This window comes from Heloderma suspectum, chromosome 4 (genome assembly GCF_057233095.1).
Source record: "Heloderma suspectum isolate Gila_16-S chromosome 4, 16-S_ref, whole genome shotgun sequence".
NCBI lineage: Eukaryota > Metazoa > Chordata > Lepidosauria > Squamata > Helodermatidae > Heloderma > Heloderma suspectum.
The window spans coordinates 127,452,252-127,473,263 of NC_139461.1; the positions used below are offsets into that span (position 1 = coordinate 127,452,252).

Here is a 21,012-nt window from a genome sequence, read left to right on the forward strand (position 1 = left end):
GCTTAAACATCCCATGGTGGTTGTTTTGATTCTGCAAATGTGTATTGTGTATTGTTCGGTGGAGGAATTGGCATTTGTGGTTGGTCTGCAAAGGAGGTAGGCACACAAAGGACAGCATGCCAATGGGGCTAGAGCTTACAGGGCCATTTAAGCCAGTGCTGCCTCTTCCGCGCTGCAGTTGAGTTTTCATTGGCACACGACTTCCTGACGTAGGGTAGGATTCAGGGTCGGTGATCCTGGTCTGAGAAGGATTTTTCTTTGTGTTTGGGATTTTTATCTTCTCTATGGAACCACCCATGGAACCACCAGGGCAATTGGTTAATAGACACTGGTGGTGCCATTAATTTGGGAGGAACCATTCACAACTATGGTGGGCAGTGTGCGTAGAGCACATATGGATGAGTTATGATCACTGAGCACCTTTAAGATGATGGGGGTTTTAAGATGAAAAGGGAGTTCTCAAGACCTGCCAGCAGCCACCTTGGTTTGTTTGTGGACCTCAGAACAGGGAAAAGAGGAACCCCCTTTGGGGCCTAATTGGCTCACACACTTACAGTTGAGGACTGGAGGGGTTAGGACTTAGCACTGCAGCCCTCCAACCCTTACAGGTGCAGCCAGAGGGTGGGGACTGACATTGTATTGTTTCTGAACTTGAGGCCTGGTCAGGCTCACCTATATTAAGCAAAGATATTAAGGCCTGCACCCTGTTACTGTTGCAGATTTCTTGTTACTCTTAAATCAGTATAGTTGTGGCACTAGTTTATCCAGCCCTCCAATCAGGTCTTGCCTCTCCATTTCTGGGTGTGGTAAACCTGGGGTTTGCCAAGGCTAGAAATGTATGAGCATTTCTTTTTTGCTGCAGAGCATGTGACCATGCCCTGTTCAAACCTCTGAGTGCAAGTGCAAGAACTTGTCCACTGAAAATATTCACAAATTGCCAGACACATGCTCCTAACTTGCACAAATTTCCTCCGAAGACTGAATCAACCTCGCTGTACTATATGGAGGAAATTTGTGCAAATTTGGGGGGATTTGTGCAAATTTGGGGAGATTTGTAGAAATCTCCCATTTGATTGCTGCTCAATTTACACGAGTTTCCATTTGCACAAAGCGAGCAGCCATCACAAATGTGAATGGGAAGTGGGAACTGGGCATGAGACCAGCGGTGAGATGACGTTTGGAGAATCCTAGTGAACTCAAACATCACTTGTTTGCTCAGGCTTTAATCCCTCATCTAGCAAGCAGTGGTGTTGGCACAGATTGGGGTGGGGCTTCACCTTCTGATCTTTTTTTTTTTTTCTAGGGATGGACAGAATCACTTCCATCCAGGGACACTGGTCACTTGCCAAGCTGCCACCGCTGCCCGTGTCTGCTTGTTGTATTGCACGAGTCCCTAAACAGCTCAGCAAGTGACCCGCAACTGCTACAGGGCTGCCTGCTCCTTCCCTGAGCTGCCTGTCATTGTTATGCAAAATTGCAGCTCAGGCTCTTCTGGGAAGGGAATGTTGCATAGATTGTGGCTGCAATGAGGCCATCTACACAGCATTACAGACATAAATGGGCCATCCACACTTGTAATGTTGCGTAGATGGCTCCTTTATGGCCACAGTCTACACAACATTAGTTTTCTGGAAAGACCGGAGATGCCAGTTTGCATAGCAATGGCAGCTCGGGGAAGGAGTGGGCAGCTGACCCCTATTCGCGGACTGCATGGCACTCGATAAACAGGTCCAGTAAGTGTTGCATGGTCCACAAACTGGAGTCCAGGAGGCCAAGTGGGGGGGGGAGTCTATTGGACTCCACCCCTGTATCAGGAACTCATGGCATCCCTACTTATTTCTATACCACCTTTCTGAGACCCTTTCATGCAGTGTACAAAAAAGTAAAAATAAAAACAATAATCAGATAACAACACCATAAAACAATAAAAGCACCATTGCACATTACACCCTTTGAGCTCCAGTTTGGAAGGGCTTTTGCATGAGGAGAAAAAAGCCATACTGAGTCATCAAACGATAGCTGGCTATAACAATTTCACACAGCATTGTTATCAAGTGATACGTACAATCACATGAATCCCAAAAAAGGCAAAGCTGTATTTATCCAACTTGTTCTTATCTCATTTTGTTGAGAAAACTTCACCATCTAGGATTATAATGAATGGGGAGAATTTTAATATAGACTTCTTCCTTTTCTCTGCAATATCTCAGCAATTGTCAAATATGGATGGAATCTTGTGAAACAAAAACAAATACTTATGGTTTAAAATGCCTTCTGATAGTAAATCTATGTAAACTTAGTCATCTGTCATTTCTTTGATAGAAGTCACCAGAGACAGTTTAATATCCACTATTTTGCAAGTGATCCATTAAGCTCAGCCTTCATGATGACTCCTGAGACTGAGTTCATTTTTATCATAGCTATTTACTCACTCAAATCTTTTTCTTTCCCCTGCTGGGAATCCAGTGCAGTATAGATGCTTGCATGCAGTGAAAAGCTGCCCTTGACGAGGTTGAGATGTTTGTTGTTTTGCTCTCCAATGTCTCCATCTGTGGAATGCACAGAAATTCTTTGATTTTCCTTCCGAATATGATCAGTACTGATAACTGATACTTCAGGAGAAAATAAGGGGAAATGGAAATGAACATGAACAGCACTATGTAGCCACCATTAAGCACTTTTAAGTCCCATTCATTTCAGAGGGAGCATTAAGCATATGCTTAAGTCATCCCCATTGAAATCAGTGGAAGTTAGATGTGCTTAACTTTAATTGGATTGTGCAGTATTTTATTACCTTGGAGAAAAAATGAGATACCTGTGAACTCAGGGAACTATACATGGCTTTCCCCTATTTTATATTCAGGATATCCCTGTGAACTAGGTTAGGGGAGAGATAGTGATGGCCCAATGTTACCCAATGAGATTCATGGCTGAGCAGGAATTCAAGCCCAGTCTCCTGTCAAATTCTATTTTATTCACTACACCACAGAGGCTCTCCAGTGAACACAATCAAATGTAATTTGAATATAATTTTTATCACCATTTTTATTGTTTCAGTAGTATTAGTATTTTAATGAAGTAGGTTTGTTCCCAAAAGATCAGCTTAAAAAACACCCTCCTTTTCATGTTGTGTACCGCCCATTTGGGAACTGCAGATTCAAACCAGTGGTGACCCCTTAGTTGTATTGGAGTAATTATACATATTGGTCAAAGTCTTAGTTTGGGCAGTATCCACATGTGTTTTACATTTGTATTTGACCAGTTGGTCAAAATTTCACTTTGAGCAGTATCCATATGTGCACCATTAGCACAAATGATGTTGCTCTAGAGGAAACTCAGTTCTGAACTATGCACAAGAGAAAAATCCAACTAAAGTTATGTTTGCACAAGAACATTTGTGCAAGCAGTTGTGAACGATGCTTGTGCAAACCGTTGTGCATAACTCTTGTTCAACCCATTGTGCAACTCATTGTGCATAACTCCTGTGCAACCCATTGTGTGACCTGTTGTGCAACTGCTTGCACAACTGGTTGCACAAGTGTATTGGGTAACAACATGCCCAACAGTGGCGCTCCAGTAGGGCTGTTTCAGTTCGCAGAGTGACACCACTGAATACTGCCCTTTGTCATTAACACAGGGGTGGAGATTAAGGATGGACGAAAGTCCTTTACCTGGTCCCGCAGCTGTGTTCGGTGGGGGGGGAGGCGCTCCATTTCTCCCCCTGAAATTCTTGGCGGGGGGGAGGCGCCCCGCCCCTCCTGACCGAAATTCAGGCCAGGGGGGAGGTGCCCCATCCCTCGCTGCCAAAATTCAGGCCGGGGGGGGAGCGCCCCGTCTCCCCGGCCGCGAAATAAAAAAAGTAAATTGAAAAAAAAAAGTGATAGGCTACGTAACAATTTATGTAGCCTATCACGGCTAGATTTTCAAAGTCAGCCGTGATAGGCTACGTAAAACTTTACATAGCCTATCACGTTTGTTTTGTTTGTTTTTTTTACTTCACGGGGAAATGGCGGCGGCAGCAGCTGGTTGGAAGACCGGCCGCCACCCCCACCGAAACGCCGCCAAAACGCCGCCGGGACCCGCCGCCGAGAGGGACATTCGACAGAGGTAAGTCACATCCCGGGGGGGGGGTGGCGGAGCATTTCCCCACCAATTTCGGGGGGCTAAATGCATTGGCATTCGGCCTCCCAGAGATTCGTGGAGAAATTCTCCGCCATCCCTAGCGGAGATAATATTTTGGCATGAATTGGCTATGCTAAAGGATGTCACCGTGACGCAGTCTGCATGCCATCAGTGCATGGGGCCACAGCCCAAAGTGGGTAGGGGCACCCTAATGCTGGCATGTGCCCCAGACACACTTGCTCTCCACATACATACTAACTCACATACAAAAATACATACACAGACACATACACACACGCATTCACATGCATACACATGCCCTGGTCTCCTCTCGTCTAGACTACTGTAATGTGTTCTACATGGGGTTACCCTTGAAGATGGTTTGGAAGCTGCAGCTGGTGCAGAATGCGGTGACTTGCCTGATTAAAGTAGGGGTATATGAAACCCCACTTACCTGGCTCTGCTGAGGTCCACAAGTGGGGGGAGGCAATCCGTTCCTCCCCCAGGAATCCTTGACGGGGGGGGGAGGCAATCCATTCCTCCCTCCTGGAATCCTGCCTGGCCGGCTCTGCTCCATGGCCAGTCTGCCGAGCCGCCGGCCACGGCCAGGCCAATCCATAGCAAGGCCTCCACCTGCTGCTGGGCTGCTGCGGACGCAAATGGCATCCTGCATAGGGGACGCCATTTGCATCCCTACCCTAGCCCGTGATAGGCTATGTAAATGTTTACGTAGCCTATCACAGGCAAGCGTAGGGACGTAAATGGCAGTCACTATGGCGGCCGCCATTTGCGGCCACAGCAGCCCGGCAGCGGCCAGAGACGTCCCTGCTGCCGCCACTTCATCTGCCGCTGCCGCCACCAGAGCTGCCACCACCACATCCTCCACCAGGTAGGTCCGTCCCAGGGGGATTTCGTGGGGTGGGGGGGCGTTCTGCCACTGCAGTCTGTGGCGGAATTCTCTGGCATCACTAAATACTTACGTAGCCTATCACAGCTTGACAGCCATGCAAATTCCCACACACACACAGACAATGGACTGGGGTGAGGGTATAAAAAAAAATAGTCTCCATCGGAATCAATAGAGACTTCTTTTTTAACTGGAATTTCAAGATGAAAATGGGAGGGGGAAACCTTAAATCTGTCAGGGCTGAGCCCAGGGCCATTGAGATTTCTGGGGACTCTGATTCTGAATCAAAGCTAGAACAGCTATTTTATTTATCATTTATCATTTATTATTTATTTATTCGATTTATAACCTGCCTGTATATAAATACTCTAGGTGGCGTACAAAGTTAAACACAATTTAACAAAAATTCCAACGATAAAAACAACATAGCATAAAAACAGTATATAACAGTCAACCAAGAGGAACAAGAGTTCTGCAAAGACAAGGCCTGCCGGAATAATAGAGTCTTTAATTCCTGCTTAAAAACCTTCAAAGAGGTCAGCAGGTGCATTTCAACTGGCAGGTCGTCCCACAGCTGAGGGGCAGCAAAGGAAAAAGGTCCTCTTGAATGTGGCTGCCAATCTCACATTTAGGCAGCTGCAGCAGATAACCCTCAGAGGACTGAGGTGGCGGACTGGGACATGGGGGAGAAGGCGGTCCCTAAGGTACCTTGGACCTAGACCATGTAAAGCCTTAAAGGTAAGAACCAGCACTTTATATTTTGCCTGGAAACAAAATGGCAGCCACTGTACAGATTTTAAAACCAGTGTGATGTGGTCCCCATAGGCTGTCCCAGAGACCAATCTGGCTGACATATTTTGTACCAGTTGAAGTTTCTGCACTAGATATACAGGCAGCTAGATCACAGAATTTCCCCCAGAGCCCCTAGATATTGGGAGAGAATCTTCCCAAAGCCTTGACAAATAGATGGCCCAGGGCGAGTTGCCGCCTCCCCCTCCACTTCAGGAAGTAGAGGGGCACAACTTGAGAGATGCCAGAACGCATTGCAAGTCAAAGGAGGCAGAGTTGGGGATGGGGCTAAGTAGGGATGGAGGAGAATTTCTCCCCGAAACTTCGGGGGGCCGAGCGCCAACGTGTTCGGCCCCCCGAACAAGTTTTGGGGAGAAATTCTCTGCACCCCCCCCGCCCCCGGGACGGGACTTACCTTTGCCGAATGTCCCTCCCGGCGGTGGGTCCGGCCGGCAGTTCGGCAGGTGTTCGTGCAGGGTGGGAGCAGCAGCCGGTCTTTTGACCGGCTGCCGCCACCGCCATTGCAATAAAAGAAAAAAAAAAACGCCCCCGTGATAGGCTACGTGACAATTAACATAGCCTATCACGGCCAGATCTGCAAAGTCAGCCGTGATAGGCTACGTAAATCGTCACGTAGCCTATCACGGGTGACTTAAAAAAAAAAAAAAGCGCGTATGGATAATGGCGGCCCCCATAGGGAGCCGCCATTCCCGTTCCTTATTTGGTCGCTGTAGTCTACGTGAATCTTTACGTAGACTACAGCGACCAAATAAGGAACGCGAATGGCGGCTCCCTATGGGGGCCGCCATTTGTGTACGCGCTTTTTTTTTTTAAGTCACCCGTGACGATTAACGTAGCCTATCATGGCTGACTTTGCAGATCTAGCTGTGATAGGCTACGTTAATCGTCACGTAGCCTATCATGGGGGCGTTTTTTTTTTAAAAAAAAAAACTTTGGAGTTCGCGGCCGGGCGAGGCGGGAAGCCTCCTCCCCGGCCTGAATTTCGGCCGGGCGAAGCGGGAAGCCTCCCCCCCAGCCTGAATTTCGGCCGGGTGAGGCGGGAAGCCTCCCCCCCGGCCTGAACTTTCCGGGGGGAGCAGCGAAGCGCCTCCCCCCCACCGCGAACAAGCTTCGAGGACAGGTAAGTGACTTTCGTCCACCCCTAGGGCTAAGACACTCTGCCAGAATAGCCACTCTTAGAAGCCAATGTAGAAGGGAGCCGATCTAAGGGAGAGGCATCACCATTTGGCAGGTTTGACTGTCCATAGGTAAACTGTCAGCAACTTCACTACCCTGCGGATTGTCTTCTCTAACCAACTCTTAGAATAGTTGTTTAGAGCCTGGGGCAGTTTGGGAGCATCCTTGAATCTGCATTGTGGAAAAGCTTGCTTTTAGCATAATGAAGCCATAATAGCTTAAACTACTAGTCTCTGTTTTGTTGATTGCAAAGGGGGAGGATGATCAAACATGACCAAATCTCCCCTTCCCAAAGCAATATGGTCCTGATCCAAATCTCTGCTATGCGTGATTTGACAAAAGTGTAGTTTGGCCCTCACATCCTATAGTAATGATGATTTCAAAAACTGCAGTTTGTGTTTACCTCAAGTTTGTTACATTCTAGCAAGTGTATCTGCTTTGCAGGTAAATGTCCTCTTTGTTGCATATGAGCCTGCCTGGGTTTTAAGACCTTCGGGGGAGGACCATCTCTCAGTACTGCTGTCATCAGATGTGCATTTGGTGAGGGTGCAAGAGACGGCCTTCTCAGTGGCTGCTCCTGTGATCTTGTCTCAACTACTGAGGGAGTCCATATTGACTCACTGTTTGTTGTCCTTGCACCATCAGGGAAATTTTTTTTTTCCTTCAGGCATATAAACTGGTCTATTGCTAAAGGCAGGTTTAAATAGTTGGTGCTGTTTATTTCTTTTATGTTTTTAATTGAGTTTTTCATCCATGTGTTTATGCTGTGATTTAATTAAGATCTCATTAATCTGAATTTTTTTCTTGGCTACCTTCAGCACCATTTTTTGGGTGGAAAGCTGGGATAGAAATTAAATAAAGAAGGAAAGAAAGAAAGAAAGAAAGAAAGAAAGAAAGAAAACCACTATTCTGCAAATCTACATGTGTTTTAATTTTATACTTCATCCCTCACTCTGCAACCACAGTAAATGCAGTAAAAAAAAGTGTCCAAAGCTGGCTTTGACTCTGCAGTTAAATATATGGGCATTATTTCCATGTAAAACAAAGGAAGCTTGTGGAACAACACATCTCAGTTCACAGAAAGGCTATGGACACACTGACAAATGTATTAAGAGAGCAATACTATGGCCGCTAGACACTGTCTAGAGGGCCATAGGATATGTTCATTTCTGGGAACCGACCTCGGAGCCCATGCTTCGTGGTCGGTTCCCAGAAAACCGACCACCCCCCTCGTCTGTGTCACCTCGGATGTAGTGCGGAGAAGCCCCGTCCTCCATGCTCGTAAGAGGAGTGCAGAGCGACTGAAAAGGGGTGGGGCTGGGGGGCATTCTGGGTCAGGGAGAGTGGAGCTGAGCATACGACACATCCTATTTGTCGTACGTCAGCTTCCTCTCCTGGTCGGCCTCTTGCCGCTAAACAGCTATCTAGAGAAAAATGGCAAGGAGAAGAGGCATGGAGGGAACGATCCCCCTGTGCCTCTCCTGCCTTGCTTTGGATAGGTGGTCACCTCCGAGTTTGGAGGCAGCCGCCTATCTAGTTAGGATTATGCCCTAAGTCTGGTTCCCTTTGTCCATGTACCCTCCTTTCTATCAGCAAGTGATTGTAGGTGATGGAAACGGGGGAGCTGGTCTCCACACATATAGCTGATCTGGGACGAATAAGATTTACTTTGTTAGTTATATGGGGAAATGTAACCATTGAAGCAAGAAAAAGAACTTGAACTGAGAAAGGAAGAGGAAACCATCCTTGTTGTGTTCTTTGGATCTATTGTGGTGATAGATGGCTCTATAAAACCTCTAGATAGATGAGTAGATGATTGCACTCATTATTAATTTATATTTGCAGGGCTATTAATGGACACTTAACACTAAATGCTGCCCCTGTGCAAGGCCCGTTGAGATTAATGGAAGCTGGTACTTGATAGGTTGTTTCCAAGTGTTAAAAGAATTGCTGCATCAGAACCCATATGATCCAGATTGCAATCTAAAATGGCAGAGATTTAATTTGGACGGCTATATAAATTGTGTACTTAACATTCATGATGACGTTGTCAAATAAAGCAGGAGCTATTTTTCTTCCTTCCCACAAGAGACTTGCAGCACCGCTGCCGACATATTCTTCTGCTGTAATGCTTCCTGTTGGCATACAGAACAACTTAACCCTGAATACTCGGATGGAGGGAGAAAGTATTTTTAGTTCACCTCTATCCCTTAACGTAAGAAGGTCAATCTGTGGTCTCTTCTGGCAAAGTTTCCACGGCATCTGTAGGTTTCAAATACATTCAGCTACAATAACGGAAAATGATGATTGGAGAGAAGTGTATTAGAGAACAATAAATGCATAAAATGAAAAGCAAAGCCATTCTGTTATTGGCATATAAGCAGGAAATAAGCACTGCTGTCTGGTTTTGTTTTGTTTTTTAGCAGATCGGTCCAGAGATACTCTGTATACAAAAGAAAATGATGCACAGTAAGTACCACTCCTAGCCCCAGTTCATATGCTACCTGTGCCTTTACATGGTAGGGGTGCAGAACAAGTTGATGGTACATTCTGACAACCCAATTTGCTGAGCCAAATTCTGTCCCACACTACTTTTATACTTCTACCTCAAAAAGAGGAGGCAGATTAATAGATTATATGGCCCAGGTGTCTGTACTGTTGGGTATTGGATATGGAGTGCTTAGCTCATATGTGATTACATTTATGGTGTGTGTGTGTGTGTGGGGTGTACCTGCTGGATAGCATATGATCTGTAACAAAGTAATTTGATGTGTACTCATTCATCCCTGCTTTGCATGCAGTTGACAAACTGAAGAGCAAAGTCACTATTTACACTACATCACCTTAGTACCCATCTCCACATGCACAGCTCTTTGCACATTGGGAAATGGATCAGCAATTTTGTATGATATTGCTTCACCAAGCGCAACAGAGTTTCCATGTGCAAAAGGCAGAGCTGTCATTTTTATTGTGTGGCACAACCCCATTAGTCTATTTTTCAGCTGGTCATTTGTGAGAAAGGTGATCTATCACTTGGGTATGATTTTACTTAAGATGGGTTGCAGTAGCAGTGCTGGATCCTATTTCGGAGAGGGGGCAGGAAAGAGGGAGGGAGAAAGGTGCATGTGTACATGTGAAAGAGAGGGGGGAGGAGTGATGGTAGAAAAGAGTGGATAGAAAAGGAGAGAGTTAAGAATAGATCGACATAGATCTAAATAAATAAATATAGTGAATGTATGTATGTATGTATGTATGTATTAATGTAAATGTATATGTATATGTATGAAAAAAACTAAAAAGTTTGATCCAGGTTAGGGTTAGGGGTGGACGAAAGTCACTTACCTTTTCTCGCAGCTTGTTCGCGGTGGGGGGGAGCGCTTCGCTGCTCCCCCCGCGAAGTTCAGGCCGGGGGGGGAGGCTTCCTGCCTCGCCCGGCCAAAATTCAGGCCGGGGGGGAGGCTTCCCGCCTCGCCCGGCCGAAATTCAGGCCGGGGAGGAGGCTTCCCCCCTCGCCCGGCCGCGAACACGAAAGTTAAAAAAAAAAAAAAAGTCCCCTGATAGGCTACATGACGATTCACGTAGCCTATCATGGCTAGATCTGGAAAGTCAGCCGTGATAGGCTACGTGAATCGTCACGTAGCCTATCACGGGTGACTTAAAAAAAAAAAAAGCGCGTACGCGAATGGCGGCCCCCATAGGGAGCCGCCATTTGCGTTCCTTATTTAGTTGCTGTAGTCTACGTAAATGTTTACGTAGACTACGGCGAAAATAAGGGCAACGCAAATAGCGTTGCCCTTATTTTCGCCGTAGTCTACGTAAAGATTTACGTAGACTACAGCGACCAAATAAGGAAGGGGAATGGCGGCTCCCTATGGGGGCCGCCATTATCCGTACACACTTTTTTTTTTTTTGTCACCCGTGATAGGCTATGTGACGATTCACGTAGCCTATCACGGCTGACTTTGCAAATCTAGCCGTGATAGGCTACGTGAATCGTCACGTAGCCTATCAGGGGACTTTTTTTTTATTTATTTATTTGATTGCAATGGCGGGGGCGGCAGCCGGTCGAAAGACCGGCTGCCACTCCCGCCCCGCTCGAACACCGGACGAACCGCCAGCCGGACCCGCCGCCGGGAGGGACATTCAGGGAAGGTAAGTCCCGTCCTGGGGGGGGGGGCGGGGGGCGGGGAGGATTTCTCCCCGAAACTTGTTCGGGGGGCCGAACACGTTGGCGCTCGGCCCCCCGAAGTTTCAGGGAGAAATTCTCTGCCATCCCTAGTTAGGGTTCAAGATAGGTTCTGAGTATGAAAAATGTAAAGCCCACTTCCACAGAGTGTAACACACATGGAACAGCTCTTCCAGCTGCATAATGTCCCCTCTTACTGTAAGTGGAACGAAATTACTGCACTATGGCCAATATAGGGAACAACTGTCTTTGCCAGTGATTTAGTCCTGTGTTAGGCTCCCTATCTGGTTGTAGTTTTGATGCAGCACCAGGCACCCATCCCTGACTATTCCACTTAAGGTAACTGGCATGACTTCATTGGTAATAGTCCATACATTGATATTTAGATTAGTGTTTCATGACGACTGAGTGATTCAAATGATTAGAAGACACAGTGTAGCTTCTTGGAAGCTTACTATATGGTAATTGTAACCATGTGGGGAAGTAGTCGTCTCTAATCCCTGACTGTGCAAGTAATTTCAGTGTTACCATCCTACTACTGTCCATAGAATTCCAGGTGTGAGTGTGTGTATGTGTGTGTGTGTATGCTTGGCTTAACCATGTGGAAGAAGCTGTAGATGATCATGTCCTTATGTGATATATGTTTGTGATATGATACACATTTAAGAGACTTTCACACAATGCTCCGAATCCGATACCTAACTTGCTTGTGACCTCATTACTAAGGATGTGCAAAACCTCCTCTTTTATTTTTGCAGCTATTTATTTTCACATTATCAAAAGTGTCATTTTGATAATAGCATTATTCTGCATTGTTCCTTAATTTAAAGACACAAGAACCTCTCTCTCTCTCTCTCTCAGCAGAATTTCTTGTGCATTTATACACATCCTTGACAAAAAAATATTAACTAAAAGGCTGTTCTATATGGTAGTAGTGGTTTAACTGTGCATTGTTTCCCAGTTAACCTACTGTCCAATTCACTATTGCTCATATAATTCCCCGTTCAAATTTGTCACTGACTTGGTAGTTTTTTATAGGTTGCCATTTCCAACTGCTTAGCTGTTGTAAAAGGTACTGCTCTGTTGCTATAGCTCTGTAGGCCTTACTTAAATGTGAAATGTCTTCTGCAACAAGACACCAACTTCATGAAAATTGATTTACAAGCCTATACTGCTATATTCAGTACTCTAATCCACAGTAAATATCCCATTTTAATTTCCAAAAATTAAAATCAGAGATCACCGGTGCTGCTGGCATAATTCAGTACTTGCAGCAAAGAAGTGATTGGCAGTCATGTTTTCTATCGCCAATGGAAGACCACAGTGCTATCTATAAAACAAAAACAAAACACACATACGAAGAACTACTGCTGTTACACTTATGTAAATTTATGCAAATTTTATGCAAATGTAATTGATTGACTAAACTCCACATGATTAATTGACTGATATTTCTGAATCGAGTGACAGCTCTAATCATAAGACTGGAGAGTAAGTCACTATATTAAAAAAATAAGACGCTTTCATCATAGTTTTAGTTCATCAGACTATCAGCTCTCTGTCACTTCATTAAGGTTTTGGCTAAATCTCACAATTGGAAAGTATTGCCATACTCCAGTGGTAGATTCCCTTACATATGAAACTGCTTCCTGAAGTGGCCTTTTTCATTCATACATTTTCAAAACATTTTAACTAAAAGTGGTTTTTTTTTTGTTTACTAATGATACGAAATTTGGGGAGAAAGCAACACAAATTGCAGATGGGAATATTAGAAGCTCCTCTAAAGATAGAGAAAATATAATGTTTACCACATATGTGGTTGTGATTGGCTCAGAGTCCAGCTGGCCTAATGGGAAAAAAAATAATATGTGCATGCAAAAGCCAACTAATTAGATGTAGTTAAATATCCTTTCATTTTTGCTAGTAATAAGAACATGAGCAAGATATTTCAATTAAATCCATGGTTGAAATGCAACATATTTTTTTAAATATTAATTTCACTCAGTACTAAACTTCTGTAAGCACTATATGAATCTGTGAAGGTTGGTCTAATTTACAGTGCTCTTCAAAAGTTATTTGAAAATTCATAAATCAAAGATACAGATCCTAAATAATAATAATGATAATAATTATTATTATTATCTAAAAAACTCTCTCTGATATAGAATTACCATAAGAAAGGCCCTACTGAAAAACCTGGTGACCATTCTGGACTTGGCTCCCCATAGACTGTCAGCCTGTAGTCCACTTTAGGGATGTACGAAAGTCACTTACCTTCTCACGAAATTGATTCGAGGTGGGGGGGAGGTGCTCCATCCCTCCCCCCGAAATTCTGGCCGGGGGGGAGGCGCTCCGTCCCTCCCCCCCCCGAATCCTGGCTGGCCGGGTGCGCAAATGGCGGCGGCTGTAGCCGCCGCCGTTTGCGTCCCTGAAGTCAGCCGTGATAGGCTACGTAAATGTTTATGTAGCCTATCACGGCTGAGTAAAAGAACAACAACAACAACCGCGCGTACGCAAAGGGGAACGCAAATAGCATAGACACTAGGGATGGCGGAGAATTTCTCCCCGAAACTTCGTGGGGCCGAGCGCCAACGTGTTCGGCCCCCCAAACAAGTTTCGGGGAGAAATCCTCCGAACCCCCCCCGCCCCCCCCCCGGGATGGGACTTAACTTCGCCGAATGTCCCTCCCGGCGGCGGGTCCGGCCGGCAGTTCGGCGGGTGTTCCAGCGGGGCGGGAGCGGCAGCCGGTCTTTCGACCAGCTGCCACCGCCGCCATTCCAACAAAAGAAAAAAAATGCCCCCTGATAGGCTACGTGACGATTAACGTAGCCTATCATGGCTAGATTTGCAAAGTCAGCTGTGAGAGGCTACGTCAATCGTCACGTAGCCTATCACGGGTGACTTAAAAAAAAAAAAGTGCGTATGGATAATGGCGGCCCCCCTAGGGAGCCGCCATTCCCGTTCCTTATTTGGTCGCTGTAGTCTACGTAAAGATTTACGTAGACTACGGCGAAAATAAGGGCAACGCAAATAGCCTCCCCTCCACCGCGAACGTCCTTCGAGGACAGGTAAGGGACTTTCGTCCACCCCTAATAGACACTACGCTATTTGCGTTCCCCTTATTTTCGCCGTAGTCTACGTAAATGTCTACGTAGACTAGACGTGCCAAAATAAGGAATGCAAATGGTGGCACCCATGGGCGCCGCCATTTGCGTATGCGCGGTTTTTTGTTTCTGTTTTTACTCAGCCGTGATAGGCTATGTAAACATTTACATAGGTTATCATGGTATTTTTTAAAAATCTAGCCATGATAGGCTACGTAAATCTTTACATAGCCTATCACGTTTTTTTGTTTTTGTTTTACTGGAAATGGTGGCGGTGGCAGCCGGTCGGAAGACCGGCCACCACAGCTGCCGCCGCCGAACCGCCGCCGGAGCCGCCACCACCAGGAGGATTCGCCCAAGGTAAGTCCCATCCTGGGGGGGCGAGGGGGTGGCAGAATGCGAGGGCATTCGGCCTCCCTGAGATTCGTGGTGAAATTCTCTGACATCCTTAGTCTACTTCTGGTGTTGTCTTCAGTGTTCTCAGAAGCCAGATCTATCTACTGTTAGCTAGTGCCAGTAAGGATTGAAAGTGACTTAGATTCTAATTTTGTGTTGTTTTAGTTTCCAAGACAAGATCTCAAGAACTGTATTCAATATACCCTAATGTTGGATTCCTGTCAGTTGATAAAGAGAGTGGGCCAGACCATAGGAAGAAGTGATACTTACTCCATGCTTGTGTGTTTCAGGCAGAGCTGTGCACAAACAGCCCCTCAAAATTCTCCAGCCTATATTTGTGGGCAAAGAAATTGGGGGGACAATTTCACCGAATTTATCCTAGAGGAGGAGAAATTCTCCAACCGTTTATCACAGATAGAACTCACTATTGGCAGGGGTTGCAGCTTCTTTCTTTATCCCTAAGGGTTTTTGGTTTATTGCACTGCTCCTGCAAGTGGCAACTGCATCCACTATGTTGAGGCTTCCACTTTTCTGAGGCAGAATTTTGAATTGCTTTTGGTTTTTGAGATTATTATTATTATTATTATTATTATTATTATATTTATTTATATCCTGCCTTTTTCCCAATACTGGGACTCAAGGCGGCCTTGAGTCCCTTTAGCTTACCTCATCCCTGCGAGGTGGTCGAAGGTGCTGTGTGTGTTTTCTGTCTTTCCATTGCTCTGCAACCTCCCAGGCCACCTGCACTTCCTGAACTGAAAAACCCCATGGGAGGAATTACCTCATGATGTCTTCCTCATGATGGGTTTAACTGAAGTGTGAGCAGCTGAGGAGGCTGCAGGATGCCACAGAGATTATTGTACAGTACACTCCATGGCCACTTCATAAGTAAATAAAATTACATTGCCACCTCATAAGTAAAGTAAGCACAAGCACCCCAAACCCAACCCATGAGAATTTCTCTGAAATTTCTTCTCCTTTGAATTTCTTTTTGAAAGGAATTTATTTTCCATCCGATTGAATAAGAATGGTCGAAAAAATGTGTGAGGAATTTTTGGCGCATCACTAGTTTCAGGTACTCACACAGAGATTTTTAATATTCACCAGCTGCTTACAAGGGGATGGCTAAAGCCCACAGCCATTTCCATCACTGCAGATGTCCTTATCCAAGCCACTGAAAAATGACCAAAATGGAAGGAGCTAATAGCTATTGCTGTCTAAAGCAGGTGGCTAATTCTTCACGTTGAGGCCACAAACCCTCATAGTACACAAACAGTACTTTGTGCAGAGTAGCCCAGAGATTGGGATCAAATGAACATTTCCTATCATGACTGCATATGGCTCTATGACAATCAAGCTTCTTCACTGCCTATCCCTCATTTTCAGAAAAATGGCATTGGATTTTCCCTCATTCCTTAATGGATATCAGTATGAAGACTGAGAAAACAAAGATATCAAAGAATGTCATTGCTATAATTTCTTTCAGAGCAGCTTTATTATATGGTCTCTGAGATTTGTTATCTAGTGTTTTTAAAGCTCTTTTGCTTTTTGGAGTTCTGGTGTTGGATCTAGAATCTGCCTTCTGAGAGAGGAATGAACTTTCCTCTGCTTGTATAAGGTCCCTCCACCTGATTTTTGGGGATCTCCCCTTCTACACAGAGTACATTTCACCTCATTCACCAGGGTCTTCTGGGTCTCTGACCCAGTTTGCATCTAATGGCAAGTGGCAGTTAACCCATGATTTCCCACAGTGCATGCCAGGAACGTGTCGCTGTCTCTTTAAATATGCAACCTTTGATCATGACATCCAAAACCAGACACTATGGGTTAATCATGGGCTAAACAACCAAAGTTTAACCTACAATTAGTTGTTAGGTTAACTCTGGGTTGTTTAACACACAACTTCCGGGCTGATCAGAGGTTGCATATTCAAAATGGCAGCACCACACACGTTTAACCCACAATTTGCCATTACATCTGAACAGGTCCAATGTGTAGTGTTTTCAGGGGGCTGGAGGAGCTGAAGTGGGAACGAAGGGACAGGGAAGTCCACTTCTGCCAGTGCAGTTGATCCAGCATAAATCTGGATACATTGTAATATGTCAAATGTTTTAGTCATATATCTTCTATGTCTTTTAAACTCAATAGTTCTCTACTATATTGCAGTTTACTAGGTTGGCATGCTTAGTTTTACCAGCTGAGAAAAAAAAAATTGGATCATCTTCCCTTTTGGGTCAATGCAAGATATTGGCCAGGATCTAAAGGGCTGATTGTGGAGTTCAGTTCAAGTGACCAGCTCTTGCTTCACATCCTAGTCCAACACAAATGTTAAAAAGCAGCTCCCAAAGGATCCTCTGAAGCAGTATCCAATAAAACATAAGGGGTCTGCAGTTGGAAATTATCCAAAGTTCCCACATGAGGATGTAAGCTCTTTAGGTGTGTAAGCTCTTTAGGATGTAGTGTTCTTCAGGATCTTGGGTATTTTCTTTTACAGTTATGTCTTTGATCTTAGTAGGGATGTCAGAGAATTCCACCATGGATCTCGGTGAGGCCGAATGCCAGTGCATTCGGCCCCCGAAATCCGTGGCGGAACGAAGCCCCCCCCCACAAAAGGCGCACGAAATGGAGCACTTACCTGCTGCTGTCCGTGCTGACTTGTGAATGGCGGCCGCCCTGCAGCTGCCATTCACTTCATCTTCATAGCCGTGATAGGCTACGTAAGCTATTACGGCGGGAAAAAAAGGAACGCAAATAGTGCCCACTACGCTAGGCTAAACAGCTAAAAATACGGAACGCAAATGGCAGCCGCCATAGCCGCCGCCATTTGTGTATGCTGTTTTTTTTTTTGGCTTGCCGTGATAGGCTACGTAAATACTTACGTAGCCTATAAAGGCTATGAAGACGAAGCGAATGGCGGCCACAGGGCAAGTCAGCGCAGACAGCAGCAGGTAAGTGCTCCATTTCGCATGCCTTTCGTGGGGGGGCGTGGGCTTTGTTCCGCCACGGATTTCGGGGGGACGAATGCACTGGCATTCGGCCTCACCGAGATCCGGGGCGGAATTCTCTGACATCCCTACTAAGATCAAAGACATAACTGTAAAAGAAAATACCCAAGATCCTGAAGAACACTACATCCTAAAGAGCTTACACATCTAAAGAGCCATAGCTGCCGCCATCTGCATATGCTGTTTTGTTTTTTTTTAGCTTGCCGTGATAGGCTACATAAATACTTACATAGCCTATCACGGCAAAGAGCAGGACGCAAATGGTGGCTGTGGCAGCTGGTCGAAAGACCAGCCGCCGCTGCCGGAGCCGCCACCGCCGGAGCCCCAGGTAAGTTTCGTTCCGGGGCTATTCCGCGAGGTGGCGGGGGGTGGGAGGCTGTTCTGCCATGGGTTTCGGGGGGCTGAATGCCAGTGCATTCGGCCTCACTGAAATCTGTGGCGGAATTCTCCGCCATTCCTACTGCTTTCCAAAAGTTGGACCTTGGAAAACAGAGAGGGCATTCACACACCACGTAATAACTCAAGGCCTTATATGCACATCTTCCACTTATTGATCTGCATGGGTGAGCAATGCCTGCCTTTCTCTTCAGCAAAAAGCAATCAAAATTCTGTCATTGATGGGTTCCACATTTAGATTGGGAATGTTGCTAGAAATGTAGAATGGCTAATGCATTGTCTTGGAGTGTAAACAGGAATTAAACTTTGACATATTGAACATGCTAATCATTATTCAAAACAGTGTTGTCACAGTAATGGAATGGGAAAGGGCTAGAAAAAGAGAGGCCCATCTACCATTAAAGTGGTTATTGACTGAAGGTTAATGTTGTGTGTCTAAGAGATCACTCTGCATCCCTCTGATAATCAAATAAGTGCAGAATTGAATGACTGGCTAAACTGCATGGGCGGATATCCATTGGATTCAATAGAGGATATCAGCATTGATTGTATAAACAAGTACCATAGAGTCTGAAAGGTTTTGACTCTTCAGCCCTCAAAACTACTGGTTGACTGGAAACGATCATATGCACACCAAATGGAAAATCCAATTTGCCTATATGTGCTCATTTTCAAGCTATATTTCTATTTATTATTAACACTTGAACATAGTTTACCCCTGTCTCTTGTTTTGGTTATTACAAAATAGACAGCCACGCTATTTTGTTCCACCAGTCTGGTTCATGGATAGGAACATAACATAAAAGCCCTACTGCACCAGACCAAAGGCCTGTCCAATATCTCGTTTCTCATGGTGGCCAGAATCGCCGGATAGCTATGGGAATCCCCAAAGCAGGGCCTGAATACAATATCTATCTCCTTCTGTTGTTCCCCAGCAACTGGTATTACGAGCAGGAATGTAGTTCTCAGGAATTTTTCACCATTTCCTAAACTCGTGTTTGTGTTTGATAGTGTTCACTAGTGCAAGTGTGCACTTCCAAAATGTACAGTTATGGATATTAGTACATGCATAAATGTGCATCCCTCCCCATCCCAGTCTGCATTTTCATGCTTTAACCTGAGGGGGGAGGGTTCAGTCACCCCAAACCTTTCTTTAAAATGCTTTTTTCCCCAAAGGGGAAAAACACAAATTAAAAAATGCAATTTTTACTCTATTGAAAATGCACATTTTTTTCTGATAGCGGGGGTGGAGATGTGAAATGAGCTTCAAGGAAGATTTTGGAGAACCTCAGCACGGGTGACAATGCAATATTCAACCTCATTAAGGTTCTTCAGATTCTTCCTCGTTCACATACCCAAATGCTAGAATTTCTTTTTCCTGAATCAGGAAAAATGTGTTTTTCACATATTCACCCATCCATAATTCAGAGGAATATTGCCAACATTATCTCAGAGTGAATATCCAAAATTTGTTAAATGTTTACAGCCATAAATGAATGCTAACAATCCAAGATGAGTTGCATTAATGTGTGTGTGTTTGTATGTGTGTGTGTGTATATATATATAATTCCAGAGATTATATATATATATATATATGTATGTATATATATATATATATAAATAATATCCCAGATATTTGAACATAACACCAGTTAATGTTGACAATCTTAATTGGGTGACTCTCAATAATCAGCGTATGACTGCATTCAGATGGCCTGTCCTTCTTCTCTTCCAGGCCAGTTGTGAGGAGAGGATTGGAAGCTTTTGCTTCCAGTTTTAACTAACTGCAGTTTACTGTTAAGAAGATAATAACATAAGAAGAGCCATGCTGGGTCAGACCAAGGATCCATCTCATCCAACATTCTGTTCACATAGTGGCCAACCAGCTGTTGACCAGGAAACCGCAAGCAGAACACGAGTGCAACAGCACCCTCCCACCCATGTTCCCCAGTGACTGGTGTACTCTGGTACTGGAGGTAGCACATAGCCATCAAGCCTCGTAGCCATTGATCGACTTCTCCCGCTTCTCAGTGTTATGCCTAAACCTGGAGAAACTGTGGTTAATCTTAACTATGATGTACTGAAACATCATAAACCGCCCAGAGAGCTTCGGCTATTGGGCGGTATAGAAATGAAATAATAAATAAATAAATAAACAAGTCAACTTCAAACCATGGTTTATGAAGTTGGCCTGTTTTAATAAACCATAATTAAGATTAAAAACAGCTTAGGAACTGGATGTAATGCTAAACTGTAGTTAATTGAAAATGGAAGCATAACGTCTGATCTTGCAGCCACACTTGGAGAGGGCGGGGGGAGTGCACAAGCCTAAGGCTAGTGCAGGTAATACTAAACCACTGTTTAGCATGAGGTCCAAACCAGGCCTTTATCTGTCAATAGTCCCTCTCCAAATGTCAGATATCCACTGTAACATACATAAACTCACCATAACTTTTTACTAGAGCCTGCCCTAATTTTTGCAGTTGCCAGTTATCTCTGAAAAGAATGAAGATCAGACTGAAATGCTCATGCAAAACACTTGTGTCAGGGAAAACTCAGGATGGTATCTTGAAGTGCTGAAAATCTAAACTGATTATTTTGGCCATTGTAATAACACAGTATTGGCTGGCCAATAGAAGCCAACATAAGTACTTACATCTAATAAATGTTATTATTCCACTCAACTAAAAGTTTGATGCCTCTTTTTATGATTTTGCCTTCTGACTAAAGTAGCATACAGCCTGCCCACAGAAGATCAAAGAATGTAGGGGGAAAAGGTACTTTTTATCTCAGAAGAGAAGCAAAAGATGAAAGGAAGATCATATTCTTGTTTTTTGTCTCTTCTGTTCTCTATGACTGACAAAGAAAATCAACAGCTTTTCCGCTTCCCTTCAGATTATGGACCAGAGG

General features: G+C 44.7%; 1 long non-coding RNA gene across 1 annotated transcript in view; it reads left to right on the forward strand.

Moving 5' to 3' along the window:
* Positions 1-20,784, forward strand: part of LOC146347386 (uncharacterized) — a 164,167-nt gene extending 143,383 nt beyond the window's left edge. Inside the window, exon 3 of the long non-coding RNA XR_014789869.1 lies at positions 19,838-20,784. This is a non-coding gene — a long non-coding RNA (uncharacterized LOC146347386). The remainder of the gene's footprint in view (positions 1-19,837) is intronic.
* The last annotated feature ends 228 nt before the right edge of the window (positions 20,785-21,012 follow it).